Here is a 22,265-nt window from a genome sequence, read left to right as displayed (position 1 = left end):
AAGCTCCTTCCCTTATGTTCCGTGTGTGTGTGTGTGTGTGTGTGTGTGTGAGAGAGAGAGAGAGAGAGAGAGAGAGAGAGAGCGCTTTATTATCTCTGAGTGGGCAGTAGAACTAAGACATGTTGATTTTTGCACTGTATTCTGTAGTAAAATTGCTATAGTATCACACAAATACTTCTTTCTTTGATATTCTGATCAGATTAAAAATAATTGAAAGAACTTCCCTATACATGGCTGCCTTCAGATGGCTCGGGAGTCAGATAACTCCACACCCTCCAACATTTCTCTGATGAAAATTTGTTGTTGTTGTTGTTGTTTAGTCACTTAGTCGTGTCCGACTCTTCGTGACCCCATGGACCATAGCACGCCAGGCACTCCTGTCTTCCACTGCCTCCCGCAGTTTGGTCAGACTCATGTTCGTAGCTTCGAGAACACTGTCCAACCATCTCGTCCTCTCTTGTCCCCTTCTTCTCTCAATAAGGAGAGAGAGAGAGAGAGAGCATGTTCTAGGTTGCTATTGCCTCTTAATACAGTAAGGTGGCAAATCATGGTGGTGTTGTTGTTGTTTAGTCGTTTAGTCGTGTCCGACTCTTCGTGACCCTATGGACCATAGCACGCCAGGCACTCCTGTCTTCCACTGCCTCCCGCAGTTTGGTCAAACTCACGTTCGTAGCTTCGAGAACACTGTCCAACCATCTCGTCCTCTGTCGTCCCCTTCTCCTAGTGCCCTCCATCTTTCCCAACATCAGGGTCTTTTCCAGAGAGTCTTCTCTTCTCATGAGGTGGCCAAAGTATTGGGGCCTCAGCTTCACAATCTGTCCTTCCAGTGAGCACTCAGGGCTGATTTCCTTCAGAATGGATAGGTTTGAACTTCTTGCAGTTCATGGGACAATCAAGAGTCTCCTCCAGCACCATAATTCAAAAACATCAATTCTTCAGTGATCAGCCTTCTTTATGGTCCAGCTCTCACTTCCATACATCACTACTGGGAAAACCATAGCTTTAACTATACGGACCTTTGTCGGCAAGGTGATGTCTCTGCTTTTTAAGATGCTGTCTAGGTTTGTCATTGCTTTTCTCCCAAGAAGCAGGCGTCTTTTAATTTCATGACTGCTGTCACCATCTGTAGTGATCATGGAACCCAAGAAAGATGAAAATAGGGATGTCCAAAGGAAAAGAGGGGCATTCTGGGATTAAATCAGAAATGGAGATGGGTTCTGTAAATCTGAGATGTCCCTTCAAGGGTCTGTGGTTGTGAAGTTCCATTGTAGAAGCAGACTTAGCACTATTTTAGACACAAGCCAGATGATCCAAGGGGGCTGAGGATCAATCTGCATAAGTAGTTTGTGCTTCATTTCTGCACCTCCCCATATATACATTTCCATAATTACCCCAGAGCTATTTGCCTTTTGAGGCAGCTCATTTGGCCTGAATACAAAGGCCAGACTTCTCTAGAAGTCTCTCCGCTGTAGCTTATCTTCCCCATCTTTTATAATTTCTTAAAAGCAGAAACATGTGATAGATCAAATTCTAGGAAAACACATGCACACATTTGACTTTTGAAAGCTGCTTGGGAGGGTTCCAAATTACCCATCACAAATCAAGACCAGCCCAATCATAAAGCCCAGCTTTTCCTACTGCAGAGCAAGCACTGTCAGAGTTAGTGGTCCAGAGGAGAGTTTTGAGTAAGCAGGAAAGTACAGAGGTGGAGGAAGGTGGGGGCGGTGGGGGGCGCCATTCCTGAGGGGTGTGTGTGACAAAATCTTGACTGAGTCTGATCGCGGCCACACTGGATCCCACCCCCTAGCCTGGCCACCATGCCAGATCGCGTCCCCTGGCCTGGCCGGATCACACACCCCAGCCTGGCCACCATGCCGGATCATGCCCCCTGGCCTGGCCGTCGCAGTGGAGCACACCCCCTGGCCTGGCCGTCGTGGTGGAGTGCCCCCTGGCATGGCCGCCAGGCCAGATCGGGCCCTGAGTCCGGAGGCGGCAGGCAGGCAGGGGAGAGGGCGGGAGAGGCAGGTGAGCAAAAACAGAGGGGCAGGAATGGGTGCCCTGCTCCCCGTCCCTCCCTATGGACGGTTTGCACCACCCCAGGTGCCAGAGAGGCTTCCTCTGCCACTGGGCAAGTACGTGGATAAACAGATGAGTGAGTGGGCCCAGCCTCTTGTTTTGGGGCTGAAAATGATTTGGTCTGCCTCATATGCTGGGCTGTCCAAAACTCAGTGGCAATATCATCACTTGAAGTCAACGGAAGTAATCAATCTGGCTTGAACTCAAATACAGTCATAACTCTGTTTAAGTACGCTTCGGTTTGAGTACTTTCAGTTTAAGTACTGTGCTCCGTGGACCCGTCTGGAACGGATTAATCCACTTTCCATTACTTTCAATGGGAAAGTTCGCTTCAGGTTAAGTACACTTCAGGTTAAGTACGGACTTCCGGAACCAATTACACTCATACTTCAGGTTGAGTACTCCATGGACCCATCTGGAACGGATTAATCCACTTTCCATTATTTTCAATGGGAAAGTTCGCTTCAGGTTAAGTACACTTCAGGTTAAGTACAGACTTCCGGAACCAATTGTGTACTTAAACCGAGGTGCCTAACTGGTTTGTGAACTGAGCCAAATGTCTTTCATCAACAGTAGTGATAAATTGGTATTGACAGTGTTTATTTAAAACAAAGGGCTCCTTTATGGGGCTCCAGAGGAGGGCAGGAGGCCCTCTGGCAGGCAGTTTTAATGCAGTCAGGAGTTCTCAGTAAAACTATATTAGAACCTCTAAAAGGGAAAAAGACATATACCCCAGTATAATTAGCAGCAAAGCGGTATTTGAGATTATGTGGTGAAATACATTTCAAAATTCTTAATTATATTTTGGAACACCCCATGTTCGATCCACAAGCTTCAACTTAAGGACACAGTTCATCCTTCTTTCAGGCCTCAACTCTTAACAATTTCCTGATTTTCATACTCCTTCCGGTTAAAAAGTCAGACTGATCTACCTACTTCCTGCAATCTTTCTGATCTCTCTTCAGTTCCTCTGTAGCCTTTACCATACTCTCATCAGAACTGGGAGCAAATAAGTGGTATGGATCCTGACATAAATATAGGAAGGGCCTCTTGGTGTCAACTAACGAATGGGGTAGAAATTTGGTTTGGGTATGATTTTAATGTAAACCTGCCTAATTTGTGCTTTCCAAAACAGTGAACCAAAACACAGCTCTTCTTAAAAAAAAGAAAAAAGCTCTTCTCCAAATTTTGTGGTGCAGCTCTCCAACAAAGTAATGTGCACAAGAATGTGCATCTTAGTGAAAATATGAAAATTGCCTATATTAGGAAATATTGCTTGCAAAAAAAGTGTGTATCAAATGAAATTTGCACTAAAATGCTGATGAATTTAAAATTGCAAACTGACTCAGAAATGTGGAAAACTGGATTTAAGATTGGAAAAGTGAGAAACTAGAGATTCCTCTGTCCCTAGTGCTGATCCAGTAGGTCTTTAAACTAGAGAAATATACAGCCTTAATTATGGAAGATTCCTGTTGAGGATTTGTCTTCTTGACAGTCTGAGTTAATATTGTTAGCAGTGAGGTGGAAGAGCAGAGCAATTCCTTGCCAGCCAATGTTTTCATTTTTTGCATAAACTGATGGGCCCATAATTAATGGGAAAAACAGGCCATCCAGAAGCAGAGCAATCTAGCTCATCCACTGTGCTGGACTCCTTCCAGCAAAGTCTCTTTATTACACAAAAGTGGCAGCTCACCCATCTGTGACAAAGGATGTAAGTTGTTCCAATGAAAACGAAGGGATCCCATGCTGGGGAACACTTAAAGACCCTGTCAAACAGGCAGCCAGACAAGAGAACATGCTGTGCTTGTTGTGCCAAGATGACTGCCATGATCCTAGCTCAGTCAGAAAAGCATGAGGCTCTTAATCTCAGGGCCATGGGTTTGAGCCCCACCCTGGGCAAAAAGATTCATGCATGACCCTCACGGTCCCTTCCAACTCTACAATTCTATGATTCTAAGATATTATGGGGAGGAAGGGATGGACTCTGGAGTGGAAGAGGAAAGGCATGCAAGACCAACTCCCCCCCCCCCCAAGCTGGAGGATGTGGTACTGCCATCATCTGGCTCAGATGACTCCACTGCAGAAGGAAGACCTGAGGCTCTCCTGCTCAATTGCAGCAGGAGGTTACTGGAGAAGGATGGTCACTTTTCAGTAGAGAACAGGTGGTGCTAACTATTAGACTGCACCTGCTACTGTAGAAAGGCTCCGTTTCAGTTTGTGACTTGCCCAAGCAACTTCACAGCTCTGCATTCCCCAGAACGCAGCATGATTCACTGCGATTTGCCTCCTGTCTGAAATTTGCCCTGCCTTATGCTCTGGTGGGGCCTTGCTGTGCTGCAGGGCACAACAAAGGCACACTTAAGAATGGAGAAGGGGAAGAGTAAAACGTAGTGTGTACCATTTTGCCTTATGGCAAAAGCGTATCTGTTGGGCAGAGATACGGTTTTCAGAAATATAGTGCTTCAGCTATACCAAGCCAGAGGCATTCTATATAGAAGAGGGCTACGTCTACTTCTGCTTCATTGACTATGCAAAAGCCTTTGACTGTGTCGACCACAGCAAACTATGGCAAGTTCTTAAAGAAATGGGAGTGCCTGATCACCTCATCTGTCTCCTGAGAAATCTCTATGTGGGACAAGAAGCTACAGTTAGAACTGGATATGGAACAACTGATTGGTTCAAAATTGGGAAAGGAGTACGACAAGGTTGTATATTGTCTCCCTGCTTATTTAACTTATATGCAGAATTCATCATGCGAAAGGCTGGACTAGATGAATCCCAAGCCGGAATTAAGATTGCCGGAAGAAATATCAACAACCTCAGATATGCAGATGACACAACCTTGATGGCAGAAAGTGAGGAGGAATTAAAGAACCTTTTAATGGGGGTGAAAGAGGAGAGCGCAAAATATGGTCTGAAGCTCAACATCAAAAAAACCAAGATCATGGCCACTGGTCCCATCACCTCCTGGCAAATAGAAGGGGAAGAAATGGAGGCAGTGAGAGATTTTACTTTCTTGGGCTCCTTGATCACTGCAGATGGTGACAGCAGTCACGAAATTAAAAGACGTCTGCTTCTTGGGAGAAAAGCAATGACAAACCTAGACAGCATCTTAAAAAGCAGAGACATCACCTTGCCGACAAAGGTCCGTATAGTTAAAGCTATGGTTTTCCCAGTAGTGATGTATGGAAGTGAGAGCTGGAACATAAAGAAGGCTGATCGCCGAAGAATTGAGGCTTTTGAATTATGGTGCTGGAGGAGACTCTTGAGAGTCCCATGGACTGCTAGAAGATCAAACCTATCCATTCTTAAGGAAATCAGCCCTGAGTGCTCCCTGGAAGGACAGATCGTGAAGCTGAGGCTCCAATACTTTGGCCACCTCATGAGAAGAGAAGAATCCTTGGAAAAGACCTTGATGCTGGGAAAGATGGAGGGCACAAGGAGAAGGGGACGACAGAGGACAAGATGGTTGGACAGTGTTCTCGAAGCTACGAACATGAGTTTGACCAAACTGCGGGAGGCAGTGCAAGACTGGAGTGCCTGGCGTGCTATGGTCCATGGGGTCACGAAGAGTCGGACACGACTAAACGACTAAACAACATTTCATATTTGTTGGGGATACCTCACTCAAGGTGGCTACCACCTGATTCCCAGGGACACTTGGGTTGCTTCCAGGTGACCTGTTTATTGAGAATTCATCCTGATTTGTTTGTGGGGAGGTTAGAAGACATTGCATCAAATATATTTTATTTCCCACTTCCCGGTGCATTTTCCTCATCACCTTCCTTATTGCAAAAAGTCTCATCTTTTGGGCAGTTTTGTTGTGCAAGAGCTCGAAACCAGCTTTAATTGCACAACCTGAATTTGCTGCTATGTGACTGAACTCCACCCAAACACAGCAACAGTCTGGAAGCATCCTTCGGAAGCAAATCTTCCACCGAGACCAGCACTTTGCCATTTCCAAAATGGAATGGTACTTCCACACTTCCAAGTGTGAGACCTAAACTAATCTTAACCAGCTGGTGAATGGCAGATAATACATTTAACATCAAGAACAACAACATCTCCAGCCCATGTGTACATGAAAACAAAAAATGGAAATACCTTTACCTTCCCATCCCAGCTCCTTCAATCTGTTCCCTTCAAGTCCTATAATCAACTGGTTGCAAGACCTGCAGCTCCAAATCCTCAGATGAACTCATTTTAAATGAATTTGTTAAACCACTTGTAGGATGCCCATGGCTCATTTAGATATCAGTTTGATCAGGCAGCAGTGCCAGCTTTAAACATATGGTAGGTGATGGCATTCATCGCACATTTACATGCCAGATATTGCTCACTGCTTAGACTTGTTTGTGTGGTGTAGGCAATCCACTCTTCTGCCCTGGAGAAAGGGAGTGTCTCAGCACTAGGGGACTAATCTCTCTAAAGAAGGCTGAAAGAGTCTCGTGATATTCTGCAACTTGGAGGCTCGCTTGTGGAGAAGAAGATAGTGGGGCTGTCTACACATGATGTATGCCTGATTCACACATGCATGATGCATGTTTGGTGTCATCATGCAGTTTCACATTGCTTAATAACTTGCGCACAGAACGAATCTAAACCGTGAAAGATCCCTGAAATGAGATGTATATAGAATTAAAGTGAAGAATATAAATTATAGTGAAGCTAAACTAATTGATGTACTGTATAAATACTCAAAAAAACATAAATTACTCAAACCTTAAAGAGTTGCCGGCTAAAAGTCTCGTTTCACTGTAAATAATTTATCAGTTTCCTCAGAAGGAAAAGGGAACTTATAAACATTTGTAAAGAGTCAAAGTCACTTTTCAAGTATTCAAGATAAAGGGAGGATTTATGAACTTTAAGAAGAACAAAAAAATCTCCCAAGCAGTCAGGGGGTAAATTACCCAGAATATAAAGTCTAATTTTGCTTAAACCAAAAGGTTAAAGAACCTATAAGAAAATTCAAAGCCAAGATATCATAGCTTGTGGGAAAGATTCAGCAAACTTGCGCAGCATCATAGATGCCGTATTCCAAAGAACGTTGAGGGGGCTCCACACAATGCCCTGAAGTTGCATTTGCAACGGCTCCGTGTTCAGCCTCAACAATGCAGAAGGGGGTCTATTGAACGTTTCCCAAGACAATAATGCACACTCACACTGCAAAGAACTCATAAGCCACCTACTGTCAGCAGCCAGGAACATCATAACCAGACACTGGAGGGACCAGTCAGGAGTGAACATAGACTACCAGTACCAAACTGTATGGTAAACAGCCCTACTAGAAAAGTTAAATCAATAAATTGAAACAAGCACGGGGACCCATACAAGAGGACTCTCCTTTACTGCATACATAGCCCAACAAGGTGAAAACAGGAACCCACAGCAACCCAGCATATAAACTGATAAGGCTAACTTGACCCAACAACCCCTCCCTCTCACACACGCAAACAAAACTCACTGCAGTCAACTGAAGGCAAGCAACCAGGTCTTGGGGCCCCCAACTTCTCTTAATGCCAATGAAAACAAACGAATGGAAAAAGAACCTACCCACGTGACGCGGACACCGAAACCTTTGACATACATTGTATAAGGGAATGAACATTTAATATCCCCCCCTTACCCCCTGCTCTCTCCCCACACTTCTCTTCTCCCCCAACCATACAGTATACTGTTTGCAACATTAATGTCTCACATCGAATATAACTGATCTGTAGAAAGGATTCTATGAACGGAAAATAGAGATGCCTTATGTACTTTTGTAACCCCAAAAAAACCTTTAATCAAAACAAATTTTAAAATAATGAGGTCCTCAGAAAAAATAATGGCTCCTCAGAAAAAAAACAAAAGATTGAGGGGGGCCCAAAAGCATCAGCTCCCTGCAGCCCTTGTGCAGCATAGAAGCAACTTTGTGACACAGGAAATCCAGCTCAACTCTGGGCTTCTGCCACGAACTCACTAGGCATCCTTAGGTAAGGCACTCTTTCAGCCTCAGTACTACCTCTCCCATCTGTAATATGGGAATATTAGTGACAGCTTACAGAGCCGATATAAGAATTGCAGAAATGATGAACGTCAGGGGCACAAATTGTGGAAGTGAGAGTTGCTCTTCCCATCCCCTGAAGATATCTCATAACACAGACTATGAATGGCAGGGCAGGGCAGGGCAGGGCAGGAAGAGACATTGTAGACTCATACAGGTTGCACACACACACACACACACACCCCAAATGCTATCCAGCAAGCGATGGGCTGCAGCAATCCTGTGCATCACACAAATGCATCTAATTCCCTAAGGGCCATTTCATACATTTTAAAAAAGGTAAAGGACCCCTGACAGTTAAGTCTAGTCACAGACGACTCTGGGGTTGCGGCGCTCATCTCGCTTTACTGGCCGAGGGAGCCGATGTTTGTCCGCAGACAGTTTTACTGGGTCATGTGGCCAGCATGACTAAGCCGCTTCTGGTGAAACCAGAGCAGCGCACACAAATGCCGTTTACCGTCCCGCCAGAGCGGTACCTGTTTATATATTTGCACTAGTGTGCTTTCGAACTGCTAGGTTGGCAGGAGCTGGGACAGAGCAATGGGAGCTCACCCAGTCGCGGGGATTCGAACCGCTGACCTTCTGATCGGCAAGCCCAAGAGGCTCAGTGGTTTAGACCAGTGGTCCTCAACCCCCGGGCCACGGACCGGTACCGGTCCATGGATCAATTGGTACCGGGCCACCCAAGGAACATTAAATACAATTAAATTAAAATTATTAAATCAAAACAATCTAAATAAAATATAAGCAATCAACGCCCCCCCCCAGCGGGCCGCAGTAAAATTATCAAATGTTGACTGGTCCGCGGCGATAAAAATGTTGGGGAGCACTGGTTTAGACAACAAACCCACATTTCTTGCCTGATGTACTTAACAGAGACCTGCCGCTAATCCCACCACTGTCTTGAGAGTGCACTGGTGTGATGCATATATTTTCGAACACCTCTTTGATAGGAGCAAATAGACACAGGGTTTAGGGACAGTTGTGAAGCAAAGCTATAGTGGTCAGGGCGAGGGAGAAAGCGATTTGCAAGGGAGAAGCAGCCAGTGGGAAGAAGGGTGCTCAACCCTTCCACCACCCACCATGTTCCCTCTGCAATCCCTTCCCCCAGGTGCTGTTCCTTGCAACGTGTCAAAACACTGCAATTGGGGGAAGGTACAATTTGAAGCATTGCATTGACATCCTCTAAGGTCACCCCCCAGACAGACAGCATTTCATGGGAGGCATTCAAGGAAACACATGCTGGAAATTTAGGTTGGCACAATTAACATGGAATAAAGTGCTTTGTCACCCTAGCAGAACAAATCCACTTTACAAAAAAAAGATAGATATGGATTCTTTGTGGTTGAAGTGTTGAAGAAGTACACAGAAAAGTGTAGGATGAATGGATGGTTAACGAGACGCTTTATAACCATCAGACAAGCAAATCAGGATGTCTGACCATCCCTGCAGAACCTTGCCACAATCAAATCAGAACAAATGCTCAGTAAAGTCTAGACACAGTCTAACCTCTGCATGAGCTTTGAGTTAGCAAATCAGGATGCATGCACAGTAAGCAGGTTGTGTTAAGGAGCCCTAAAGCAGGCATAGGCAAACTCGGCCCTCCAGATGTTTGGCCTACAACTCCAATGATCCCTAGCTAGCAGGACCAGTGGTCAGGGATGATGGGAATTGTAGTCGAAAAATATATGGAGGGCCGAGTTTGCCTATGTCTGCCTTAAAGCAACTCCCCCTTCCCTACAGATGAGATTTAAATCAGATTCGTGCCAATTGATCTAGAATGCAACTAGATCTAGAATGCCTGCACCCCAAAGTTAGATACATATTGACTGGAGCACATAACTAATATTCCTTGTCTCTTCCACCCCACAGTAACACTCACACCTGGAACAGTACAAGAGAGGCTCAGATGCATTTTTAAATCTCTTGTGGAAATGCTCGGTCCATGTCATTATTACCTTCCTACATAGCAACTGCTATGCCATAAAAGATTCACCCTAGTGTGACAAAAGTTCAATTTAACCATTCTAAATCAAACTTGCTTAACATATTATCATCATATCACCTCTTTTTAAAAACAAGAAGACTCCATAATGCAAGTAATTTGAAAGTAAGCAAAACTCCCATCTTGGATTTGATTTAATTTAATTGTACGTAGCATCTGGCTTTTCAGCTACAATGGTTCAAAGGAGATCTAATCAAATCTGGAGTTTTCCAGGACCCGGGGAAACTGTCCTAATGGAGAAACATGGAAAAGAAACCTCAAAGAGAAAACCAATCATCTGAAACAATATTAGGAAAGGCGGGGCTCTGAAGCTAAATAAGAAGAACCATTATCTCTCTTTTTTCAAAGCTTACATACAAATCACTGAAGTCTGGACATTCCTAGTGTGTGTGCAAACACTCACATCCATCCACAAACCTTATGGAGCACATCCATCATTTAGAGTAGGGGCAGCCTATGATGCTGCCCTCCAAATGTTGCTGGACTTCAGATGCAATCATTCCTGACCGTTGGGCTGATGGGAGCTGTAATGTGGTGCCTGCCAGATGTTTGCTGAATTACCTTTCATTGTAATAATATGCTCAGAAAATGCTCTGGGGGGTGGGGGGAATGACATTGTAATAGCAGTATTTCTTTATTGAACTTATACCCTGCACCTTCTCTCAAAGCAGCCCAGGGTGACATACTAAAACAATACAATTAAAACAGTTTTCCTAAAAGCAATCGCCTACTCTGAACTAATAATCTGAAGGTTCCCAGGATTTTCAGCCATCAGGTGCCCAAGTAAGTTTTTAATATTCCTAAAAATTCAACAGTGAAGGAGACACTGAGTGCATTTGAAAATGACACTGGCCTTTCAAGTGATACACAGAGGAATGGTCTGTATGTTTATCAATATCTCCCCGTGCATCTTCATGAATGATATTAGACATGCACACAAGCATCCAACTCTTTCTCCTTCACACCTCTGTGTGGGGAAAAACCATGGGTGCAGCAATCTTAAGACTGAAAGAGCTGCAAGCTATAAATGATTTGCCTACAGCGGCCATCAAAACTTAAGCAGAATTGGAAGTATTCCTAGCAGAGGCACCAACTTCTCAAGATGATTGGGGGGGGCGCAATGCAACATTGTGATGTCACATAAGGAGCCAGGGGGGGAGCCAAACACCCTCTGAGCATTGAGGGGACCCAGCCCCCTCAAAAACATGGGGGGAGTGATTTGCCCCACAGGACCTGGCACATTTGATCCATAGAGAGAGCGTTCCAGAGTAGCTTGAATGCCCAGGAAAAACTGAAAGTTTGTGCCTGTCCCCCAAATATCTCCAGGGGAAGTACCTGGTAGCTTCCTTGGACCATGGCCAGAAAGGTCCACTCTCTAGTCCAGGCATAGGCAACCTTGGCTCTCCAGATGTTTTGGAACTACAACTCCCATGATCCCTAGCTAACAGGGCCAGTAGTCAGGGATCATGGGAGTTGTAGTTGCAATACATCTGGAGAGCCAAGGTTGCCTATGCCTGCTCTAGTAACCACTCACAAGGTGGGGAAACATGGAGGAAGGTCTCCGATGATGACTGCAATGTTCAGGAAGACTGGGGAGGTGAAAAGCAGCTGTTAGTTCCACATGTACCTTTGGAGGAGCTGTGTGTTTTTCACCTCCAACTTATTTTCATTGGATGTTAAGTCTGAGGTCATGAAGGCAGTTTCAGCAAGTTCAAGTGACACCCATATGGGGTGCAAAAGGTGAGTGGCATCACGAGATGCCTACAGGTACAATGTGTTTTTAAAAAAACCCAAAAAAAACCCCACAACAACCCAGAAATGCCTCCTAAACGATTGGAGGAAGTCAATACAGCCTCACAAATTATTATGCAAACAGTTCGAGCAACAGGTCCTTGCTTTCTGCTGTTTTTAGCAGAGCTCGCCAAACTAGCAAACGATTAGATCCTTAACCAGCTGCTGATGATCACACACACCGTGCTGTTTTATAACACTTTGATATTCGTTTTATGAAGGTACAAAGAGCTTCCCTTGCTCCGTCAGTAAAATTACAGACCATGTTATATTGTACGTACATTTAAAAGGCAACCTCTCTATTTAAAAGAACAGACCAGCTGTAAGATTAGGTTAAAACCACAGTACTCACACTTGAGTAACAAAGTCTGGTTCAATCCATGCCAGCTCGGGAAAGGCTTCCTGGACGGGGAAAATTAAAACCCAGTGTTGGTAAGAGAGTTTTCAACTGATTCAGTAAATCCAGAGAGAAAGCAAGACCCGGGAGAAACGAAAGGAGCACAACCACAGGCAGAACGAGAAAATCTGTACAGTTTGGAGCTTAGAGCCTTAGATATTCAGCCAATCATCTCGGTGGGAAATGGAGGAGGAGCCAGGATTGCAACATTAATGTTCCTTGCTGCAGGCAAAACAATGATTTTCTTCACTATGCTAAATGTCCTGAGACTGACAGCTTTACAAGGTTACAGAGGACAGATTACATGGATGTAGCAATGGAGACATATTTTAAGCCTCAGATTTACATTTTTAAGGTGCCTGTGTTTATGTCCAAGTGCATAAGAGAAACTTGTGCGTATGCTTTTAAATTCACCGTCGATGTACTTTCCCTACAAAGGGCTTGCAGACGTCCATATGCACAGCAGGAAAAACCATACACATGAGAAATAGCAAAGCCTTTCGAATCTGAAAGGGGCTGGCAGTGGTTTGTGTGCCATTTTGCACTAATGTGAAAGGAGCAGGACTAGAATTTATCTGAAGAGGCTTGACAGAGATTCTGTCAGTGAGGGAGGGGGGGAAACAGCCACAGCTGTCAGCACCGGACAGAATTTTTGCCAGGATAATCAGGTAAGTTTTGTTCACCCAAGTAGCAGAATTGTGTGTCATAGGAGCCATTTTCAGATATGGATGTCATGGAACCCTATAGAGAAGTGTGAAAAGAAGGGATCAGAGGAACTTAATGCCCCAATCCCTGTTCATTAGCAAGTCTGAAATAATATGTTTATACATGGAAGATTCTCTCCTTGCACCCAAGAACTATGAAAAAGGAGGTAAATCCACAGCTGTATAATACCTTTATTTGTAGGACCAACCTAATTGTAACAAAGCTGTGGGTAAGCTTTTTGGTTCTCCAGAACTGTCTATCAGAAACTACTGGCCCAGGTTCAAGGTTCTTGTGTTAATTCACAAAACCCTAAATAACTTGGGCCCAAGGATCCACCTCAATCACTGAGATCCTTTGTTGGGTGCTATGGACTAACTGGACGCAAAGGAATGGTGGGAGGAACCAGTTGGGGAACCACCAAGGGGAAAAGGACCAGAGCCCAGGGATTGGTGGTGGGACAACAATGAGTGGTCACAGAGAGAAGAGGAAGAAGACTGGGTGGCGGTGGCGGAAGCTGAAGGAGTAACAGTGAGAAGGGAGTCTGTGGCAGGTAGAAGTCCAGAAGCTGGACCAGAAGGCCCAGAGGCAGAAGCTGAAGCAGGAGGGTGGCAGAACAGAGGCAAGAGGCAGAGATGAGTCAGGCTGGTGAAATGTCATGGATGTCTCCCCCTCCTGCTGTGACCCTTAGAACCAGAAGAGGCATGGAAAGGGCAGAGGAGAGGTTGGCCATGTGCAGGTGCAGTCTCAGATTGCTTGAGAAAACCATGGAGAGGAGGAGGCTTAGGCAACTGTGGGGAGGTGGGGACCTTCAGTCTCAGCAACTGTTTCATGGGGACAAGACCTACCAGAGGTGAGTTGCTTTTCTTCATTAGGCCTGACACTACTGTGCAGAACATGTTTTTGCTATTAAAGCGTTAACTCCAACATGCACAGTGTGATTTATTGCAGGCTTGCTCCTAACAATGGGGCACTTCTGGTGGCTCCCCATGCCTCTCAGGTTCGGTTGACTTCCATTAGGGGCCAAGTCTTTAGCGTGGCAGGCCCTGTCCCATAGAACTCCCTGCCAGCAAAGATTCGGCAGGAACCTCTTCAGATTTTTTTTAGTTGACCAGTATTTACAGATGCTTTATTGATGTTTTTGGTTATGTTTTATAAATATTTATGAATTGGTTTTATGATGTCTTGTATGTTGCAAGCTGCCTTGGTATCCTTTATGAAACTGCAGATTATAAATATTTAAATAAAAATATTATCAGGTTAAGCGGTACACAAAGCAAAGGGAGGGGGATGAGGAAAAAAGAAAACAGTACAAAATTTAGGCTGGATGCTACAGTCCTAAGATTTGCATTTAGACTCCATTCCAAGATGGAGCTTGCAGAAGGAATTGGTGCTGCATATATGGAACCTGGGATATATTAGGAACCTGGGATAAACAAGCAGTGATTGATCCTCGTCTTTGATAAAATAAAGCCTGGTTGTTACTCAGATCTTTCTCATGCCTTCACTAACCTGTGTGCTTTGTTTATGGTGTGAGACACATCTGGGTGACAGTCAGGCTTTAATATTTTCAAAAATGAGATCACTTTTTAATGAACTGAGACAAAAATGGGTCTCGGGTGTTGCTCCTTTTTCCTGTCGTTCTGAAGTCTCCAGGGCCCCCACACCAACTTTCTGCCAGCTACAAGCAGCAGAACCTGTGACAGTTGCCCTCCCATCATAGCAGAGTCCCATCAGTACCAAAGACTCTCCCTTCCAGGCATGGAGGCTGGTGGGGCCCTAACCTATGTCCCGTCCTTATTTCCTTCCCAAAATGCCAACACTAAGGGACAGAATTGTACCCTAAGTAACTTCAAGTGTATTGGCTCACATTTGCCCAGTGCAACCCCTACGCTCTTCCTTCCTATGAACTTTAGTTTTAATTGATCGATTCATTACATTTTTTAAAAAAATCCCACCCTTCCTTTAAAACGTATTTATACTGCATCTTTTCATTAAAAACAAAACCACAAGATGGCTTCCATTTAACTAGAAATCTATAACAGACTTAAGGACATAATAGATACTACTCAAGAGGCCTCCTCCTTGATCTCTGTGCTTGATGCTGCAATCGGAAATTAGGAATGACGGGCATTGATTTGTATAAATTGTGTATTAATGGTTTTATAATGATGGAAATAAAGAAAAAAAGATACACAAAATATGATCAAATCATTGTGAAATAAGATGCAACAATCAATAAAAACAGAACCACAGAAAAGATCTGATTGTCAGTTATTACCTGTTTTTCCTTCTCTATGCAGCCCCTGTCAAAAAGGACACTGAAAATGAATCTAAGAGCTATACTGGTCCATATTGGAAACTAGGAAACTTCCATTTCAAAACTAGGAGTCCTGGTAGACCACAAGCTTGACATGAGTCAACAGTGTGATGCAGCAGCTAAAAAAGCCAATGTAATTCTGGGCTGCATCAATAGGAGTATAGCATCTAGATCAAGGGAAGTAATGGTACCACTGTATTCTGCTCTGGTCAGACCTCACCTGGAGTACCGTGTCCAGTTCTGGGCACCACAGTTCAAGAAGGATAGTGACAAGCTGCAACGTGTTCAGAAGAGGGCAACCAAAATGGTCAAAGGCCTGGAAACGATGCCTTATGAGGAACGGCTTAGGGAACTGCGTATGTTTAGCCTGGAGAAGAGAAGGTTAAGGGGTGATATGATAGCCATGTTCAAATATATAAAAGGATGTCATATAGAGGAGGGTGAAAGGTTGTTTTCTGCTGCTCCAGAGAAGCAGACATGGAGCAATGGATTCAAACTGCAAGAAAGAAGATTCCACCTAAACATTAAGGAAGAATTTCCTGACAGTAAGAGCTGTTCAACAGTGGAATTTGCTGCCAAGAAGTGTGGTGGAGTCTCCTTCTTTGGAGGTCTTTAAGTGGAGGCTTGACAGCCATATGTCAAGAATGCTTTGATGGTGTGTCCCGCTTGGCAGGCGGTTGGACTGGATGGCCCTTGTGGTCTCTTCCAACTCTATGATTCTATGTATTCTAATTGGTTCCAAATGAAGCGGTAAGTGAGTTGGGGGGGAAGAGTTAGCAGCCGAAGCCAGTTCCATTCAGCTGATTGCAGCCCCTGGGAACTTGTGAGCAAGACTTGTAAACATGGGCTTTTGTGAGGGCATTTAGTGGAGGTGTTTAAGGGGGACAATGCTGTCATGGTGTATGGAGGACCAAGGGACATGGATAGCGAGGGAGCTGCCTAGTGACTTGCAACACCTGCAACTCCTGCCTGAGAACGTTGCAAAACTACACCTGATAAGCTGACCCTGTGTTGTTATTGGCTCAAAAGTTTAATGGTGTTTTATTATCCGTTTTTGTTAATATGTGTTGTAATGTGTTTGCTAAACTGTGTCCATTTTCTACAAGGAAGCTGCAATTGTGTTTTGCACACCTGGGACAGATGTGTGGTTTTTTGAAGAGGGTAATGTCATGAGTTTATGGGTGACTTGATTCCCTTAAATTCCTGGGTCTAATGGGTGCTGGATCCAATAGGAGTTGAATTAATACTAATTAAATTAAGTAATAATTAGTTGAGTTGTCTTGTGCTGCCCTAAGGAGAAGGCGCAACTGCTATCACCACTCCAACTCCAAAGGCTAGTCCAGGCAAGGCTTCTCTCAATGAGGGAGCCTGTCATGGGGGCGCCTCATCGCGCCCTCTCAAAAAATGTGCCCGGGGCCATAGCCCCCCACCAATGCACACAAATTAAATGTGTTTAAACTGCAAGCTTGCTGTAGATTAAAATGCTCTAGCACAACAATGGCACCTTTAAAAGGGGAATACATACATGTATTTCCCTCTGCATTTGTCAGGGGTAGATATCGGAACACTCCCAGAGACAAGAGATACTGTAGATGTTCTCTGAATGTGCCGGATAGTGTAGAGCATATTCTCTTTCATTGTCCACTGCACAGCATGCTGCGTGAACGTGTATTTTCCCCCCTTCTGGGTGCTCTGACACCGCAGCATGGTGGAAATGTCGGATTCTGCCTGTCTGACATTGATAAGGTGACTGCGGGAGTAGCTGAGTTTTTGGCAGCAGTGTCTCAAGGAGTAGTTTAATAGGAAGAAATATCAGATTTTATTTATATATATATACATGCAATTAGTATCTGCAGTTTACTGTATGCATTTTAAATACTTTTGTATGTGATTCTTTTTTCTTGCGATTCTGTTTGTAAAATGCCTAATAAAGGTTTGATAGTAAGACCTTTAAAAAACAAACAAACAATAAACCTTTTGCAGTTAGAAAAGTGACAGGGTAGTACACCAAAAACTCTAGGATAAATGTCTGGTGAGAAATTGCATAACTATCTGTGCAGGCAAATCAGGATAAATACTCATTGTCATATAATCTCCCTGCAAAGAAATCTGATCAAATGCTCAAAGAAGAGCATTCAGATCACCAAGTTCAACTTGTTTATTGAACATTCACCCCGATTTGCTTGCACAAAGCTTCCTGCAATAAATAAACTCTGCTTAAACTTTACACAAGACCATTGGGGTGTATGCTCAATAAACTAGTCATCTGGAGGAGCCCCAGGATAGCTGTCCTTGTACATTTCTTTTCCACTGTTTTGCATCCATGTGAAGTGGTCACCCTAAGAATAGACTGACCCAAACACCACTGGGGTGTTAAGAACCAGCATGAGATGAAAAGCTAAGGGTAAAGGACCCCTGACAGTTAAGTCTCGTCATAAACGACTCTGAGGTTGCAGTGCTCATCTCGCTTTACTGGCCGAGGGAGCTGATGTTTGTCTGCAGACAGTTTTTCCAGGTCATGTGGCCAGAATGACTAACCCACTTCTGGTGAAACCAGAGCCGCGCACGGAAACGCCGTTTACCTTCCCGCTGTAGCGGTACCTATTTATCTACTTGCACTTTGGTGTGCTTTCAAACTGCTAGGTTGGCAGGAGCTGGGACCGAGCAAGGATCGGCAAGCCCTAGGCTCAGTGGTTTAGACCACAGCGCCACCTCAGTCCATTTTGCTTTCCCTCAAGTTTGCATTTTTCCAATCTTAATCTCAATTCCTCACATTTCCGTATCACTTGATGCATTTTTTTGGTACTCAATACGTGGATGGAGAATTGCATTGCAACATTTGGAGAAATGTGAATTCTGAAGGATAACTGTGTTTCAATTCCTGTACCATTTCAGAACATGCGAATCATGGTAAGATTGGTTTTAAATGCAAACTGCATCAAATGTCTTCCCCCCTGCCCAATCTCTACTTGAAACTAGCATGTACATTTAAGCTTCCTGGTAGGTGGCTTGTGAAAAGTCAAAGGCATGCTCAAAAACAGCGACTGAGATCCTCAAATGTGAAAAGGAGCAGCTGGAGATTCTCATTGCTGGTTTATCTCCAGCAAAGCCTATTTCTGTCAATGAAGAAAAATCCTCCTTGCTAGATTTTTGTTGTTGTTCTTAATATTAGCACCTAATAAAAGTGCTCATGATGGGGGGTAAAAATAGTTCCTTTCCAAGAGAGAAATGAGAAGGGAGGAAATGAAAAACACTGAAACAGTCAAAGGCCACATCTACACCATCCATTTAAAGTCCAACCCCCAGAATCCTGGGAACTGTAGTTTGTTAAGGGTACTGAGAGTTCCTAGGAGACTCCTTTATTCATCTCATAAAGCTACAATTCCCAGAGTTCTCTGAGAAGAGGAACAGATCATCAAGCTATTTGTGGTCCATGCTGAACAAATGACAGCAACTCCACAGTCCACAACTGGGAAATACTTTTATTGGGACCTATTAAAAAATGTGGCAAGCATTTTGAGATCTCCAAAACTTCACCAGGCATTCACTTTGATTTGCTTGCACAAAGCTGATCACAGGGGTTAGGTTTTATATTGTTATAAGTTAGTGGGGTGCAAGGCACCCTAAATTCCTGGGTCCAATAAAAGTTAGAATTAATCAAGGTTGGAGGAGTTAAACTTTCAAGCACTGAACCCCTGGATCCAGTCCTTTGTGTTAAAAATGCAAGCCAAGCCAGCCTGGGGGTCTCTCATTGAGTGTAGATCATTAGGTTAATGACTTGGCCATCATAAGGCTTTGTTCCCCCAACAGAGGCAGGGAGATGGGCAATTAACAAAGCAGTTGCTCTGTGCAGAGGGGTGTGAGCCCCTCCTTCCTCTAGTTAGTTTTTTTGGGGGGGGGTTAGGATGGCAGTTGGCAGTGATGTGCTAGCAAAACTATGACAGGCTGTAAAAGGAGACAGACAACATGGCTGATTTATGTTTTGGATCTAATGCTGCTGTGCCTATGAAAGAAGCACGATACCCTCTTGGAGTGTCATGCTGGGAACCTCTCCATCATAGGTTCGGGTTGTACCCTGTTTTCCCGAAAATAAGACATACCCATAAAATAAGTTGCAGCAGGATTTCTAAGCATTTGCACAATATAAGCCATACCCTGAAAATAAGACATAGTGATAGGTGCAGTTCTGGAGGGCGCCAAGGAAGAGGGGAGGCTGGATGCGTAATAAAAATAAGACATCCCCTGAAAATAAACCATAGTGTGTCTTGAGGAAAAATAAATACAAGACAGTGTCTTATTTTGGGGGAAAACACGGTATATATGTGAAATAAATCGTGTATCATAAAGACACTACAGTGTATTGGAAGAAGCAAAGATCAAAGCAATGATTCTTCAACATCAACTTCGTTGGACTGGTCATGTTGTGCGGATGCCTGATGATTGTCTTCCAAAGCAACTACTCTATTCTGAACTTAAAAATGGAAAGCGTAATACTGGTGGTCAACAAAAGAGGTTCAAAGACTCTCTCAAGGCAAATCTTTAAAAATGTAGCATAAACACCGACAACTGGGAAACACTGGCCTGCGAGCGCTCCAATTGGAGAACAGCCTTTACCAAAAGTATCATGGGCTTTGAAGACGCTTGAACTCAGGACGAAAGGGAGAAACACCCTAAGAGGACGGCCCGCTTGGCAAACCCTCACCACGATTAAGTCCCACCCGGAAACCTATGTCCCCACTGTGGAAGGACGTGTGGATCCAGAATCAGCCTCCACAGTCACTTACAGACTCACTTTTAAAACCGTGTTCATGGAAGACAATCTTGCTTGGCTACAAGTGATTGCCAAAGAAGAAGAAAATGTGTAAATCAATCATATATCATAAAGACACCACAGTCTCTGCTGTCTCCCGTGCCCAAAAGGAAACAAATCCTGGGCAAGTGTCTGTAACCCCTGGAAACCCACAATGCTGTGGAGATCAGGGTGACGTGTAGCAATATTCAGTTTTTATTGAACAGTTGTGCAGTTTCATTTGTGGAGAGAGTGTACCTCCACTAGGGGAGGAAGGGGGGTGCGGTGGGTGCAGTCTGCCCTGGGTGTCATCATTGAGGGGGGTGACATCATGCCCCCCGCCCCCCTGGGATGCTTGTCCTGCCCCTGTGGGTGGCTCACCCTGTCCCTGGGTGCACAGCATGTGTGCCGCTCTGGGTGCTAGAGCAGCTAGCTCCGCCTCTGTGTACCACAATGGGCATTCACCCTGCACTCATCTCAATTTGCTTGCAGGGTGTTTATTCATCTTTCCATTCATCATTTATTCCACACTTTTCAAGGAATTTCCCCATCACTTTCCAGGAGTTGACTGGATTCTGGAAAGCAACCTAGAAGACTCATTGGAATCTGGGCACAAAGCCCAGACCTGTTGTACTTTTTCTGGTGGAAAGAGCAGCAGTTCTGCCCATCCTTCTGACTGAAAAGCAGAAGGGAGATACACTTTCCTGTCTGCAGAATGTTTTGATCCCGGACACAGACTTGAAATAAGCCAGAGTTATACTTGATCCCATTCCACTGCTCTTTGTACATGTTTGCACTGTGTTAGAGAATCCTCTAGCAAGCAGCCGTCTGATGTGATGAAGAAGAAAACAAGTTGTATAATCACTTTGGCATCCTTTTTGGGCTTTTCATTACCTAACCAAGGACATCTATGTTTTCATTTATTACAGATATAATAGGGGGAAAATAAATATATCCATAAAGGCACTCACTGCTGGCCATTTCCCCAGCAATAAAGAAGCGTTTTCTCCACTAGATCTGAAAGTGTTTCATAAAACAATACTTTCCCACATCAAAGCTAGGGAGGAGGTTTATGAAATATTGCACAGTTGCTGTCTTTGTGGCAAAAGAATGGATAAGAGCACTTGATGTAGCCATCCTTGTTAATGCCTCGATTAGAGACTGCAAGGGAGACCACTTAAGTCCCAGGATGGAACTTGGAAAAGGAACATAATTCATTGGGAGAGCAAGAGCTAAGAGAAGCTTTTGTCTGAAGGTTTCTGCCCGTTCATGGTGAAATGCAGCCAGCCACACTAGAAAGCAGCAGGTGTTTAAGGCAGTTCATATGTTCCATAGTACCTGTGGCTGCATGTCCATTACAGCATAGTACAGGCATCCCCAAACCTCCAGATGTTTTGAACTACAATTCCCATCATCCCTGACCACTGGTCCTGTTAGCTAGAGATCATGGGAGTTGTAGGCCAAAACATCTGGAGGGCCGGAGTTTGGGGATGCCTGGCATAGTATGTTGTATTCATTCATTCTATTTACATCCCCTTTTCCCCTGAGAAGCTCAACGTGGTGTACACTGTCCCCCACCACCCCATTTTATCCTCATAACAACCCTGTGAGGTAGGTTAGGCCTAAAGAATGGCTCAGGTTCACCCACTAACCTTCATACTTTGTATAAGTAAACAAACAGAAGGATTTTCTTTAAAAACAATAATTAAAAATCTTGCGGTTACTTGTGTGCCCGACCTTTTCCAGCCAGCTTGGGATTTAGGCTGAATTGTCGGATGGCAGATGTGTGTGTTAAGTACTTATTTTAGCAGATGCTGAGTAAACAGCTAATCTTGTTACCATTGTAACCATCTGTCCTCAGAACATGGCACGATGTTACCATTCATGAGAATAACTCTTGTGACATTTTTTTTTTTAGTTTCTGCTTCACAAGATTTGGGATTTTGGGTCATGTAAGGATACTAAACTCTACACTACATGCTTTTCAAATAAGTTTCCCTCAGTCTGCCCATCATAGGTGCCAATTCGCTGGGGCCCTGGGTGCCCAAGCACCCACAAAATTCCCCATGAAGGCGCTGGGCACCTACAGATTTTGGCGCCAGGGCCATGCACGCTGCAATCTGCATGGCACCCACAATC

General features: G+C 44.3%; 1 protein-coding gene across 3 annotated transcripts in view; it reads right to left on the bottom strand.

Annotated features, from left to right (window-relative positions):
* PRLR (prolactin receptor) overlaps nucleotides 1-22,265 on the bottom strand; it is a 109,217-nt gene that overhangs the window by 69,541 nt on the left and 17,411 nt on the right. Inside the window, exon 1 of one of the 3 annotated variants that reach the window (XM_035100528.3) lies at nucleotides 12,271-12,446. The exons of 1 other annotated variant lie outside the window; for it this stretch is intronic. The gene's annotated coding sequence lies outside the window, so the exon portion shown is untranslated. Of the gene's footprint in view, nucleotides 1-12,270; nucleotides 12,447-22,265 lie in introns of those variants that run through there. One more of the 3 variants, XM_035100529.3, reaches the window with a different exon arrangement.

Source organism: Zootoca vivipara, chromosome 10, assembly GCF_965207765.1.
Source record: "Zootoca vivipara chromosome 10, rZooViv2.hap1.1, whole genome shotgun sequence".
Taxonomy (NCBI): Eukaryota; Metazoa; Chordata; class Lepidosauria; order Squamata; family Lacertidae; genus Zootoca; species Zootoca vivipara.
This window is presented reverse-complemented; position numbering and strand designations above follow the sequence as displayed.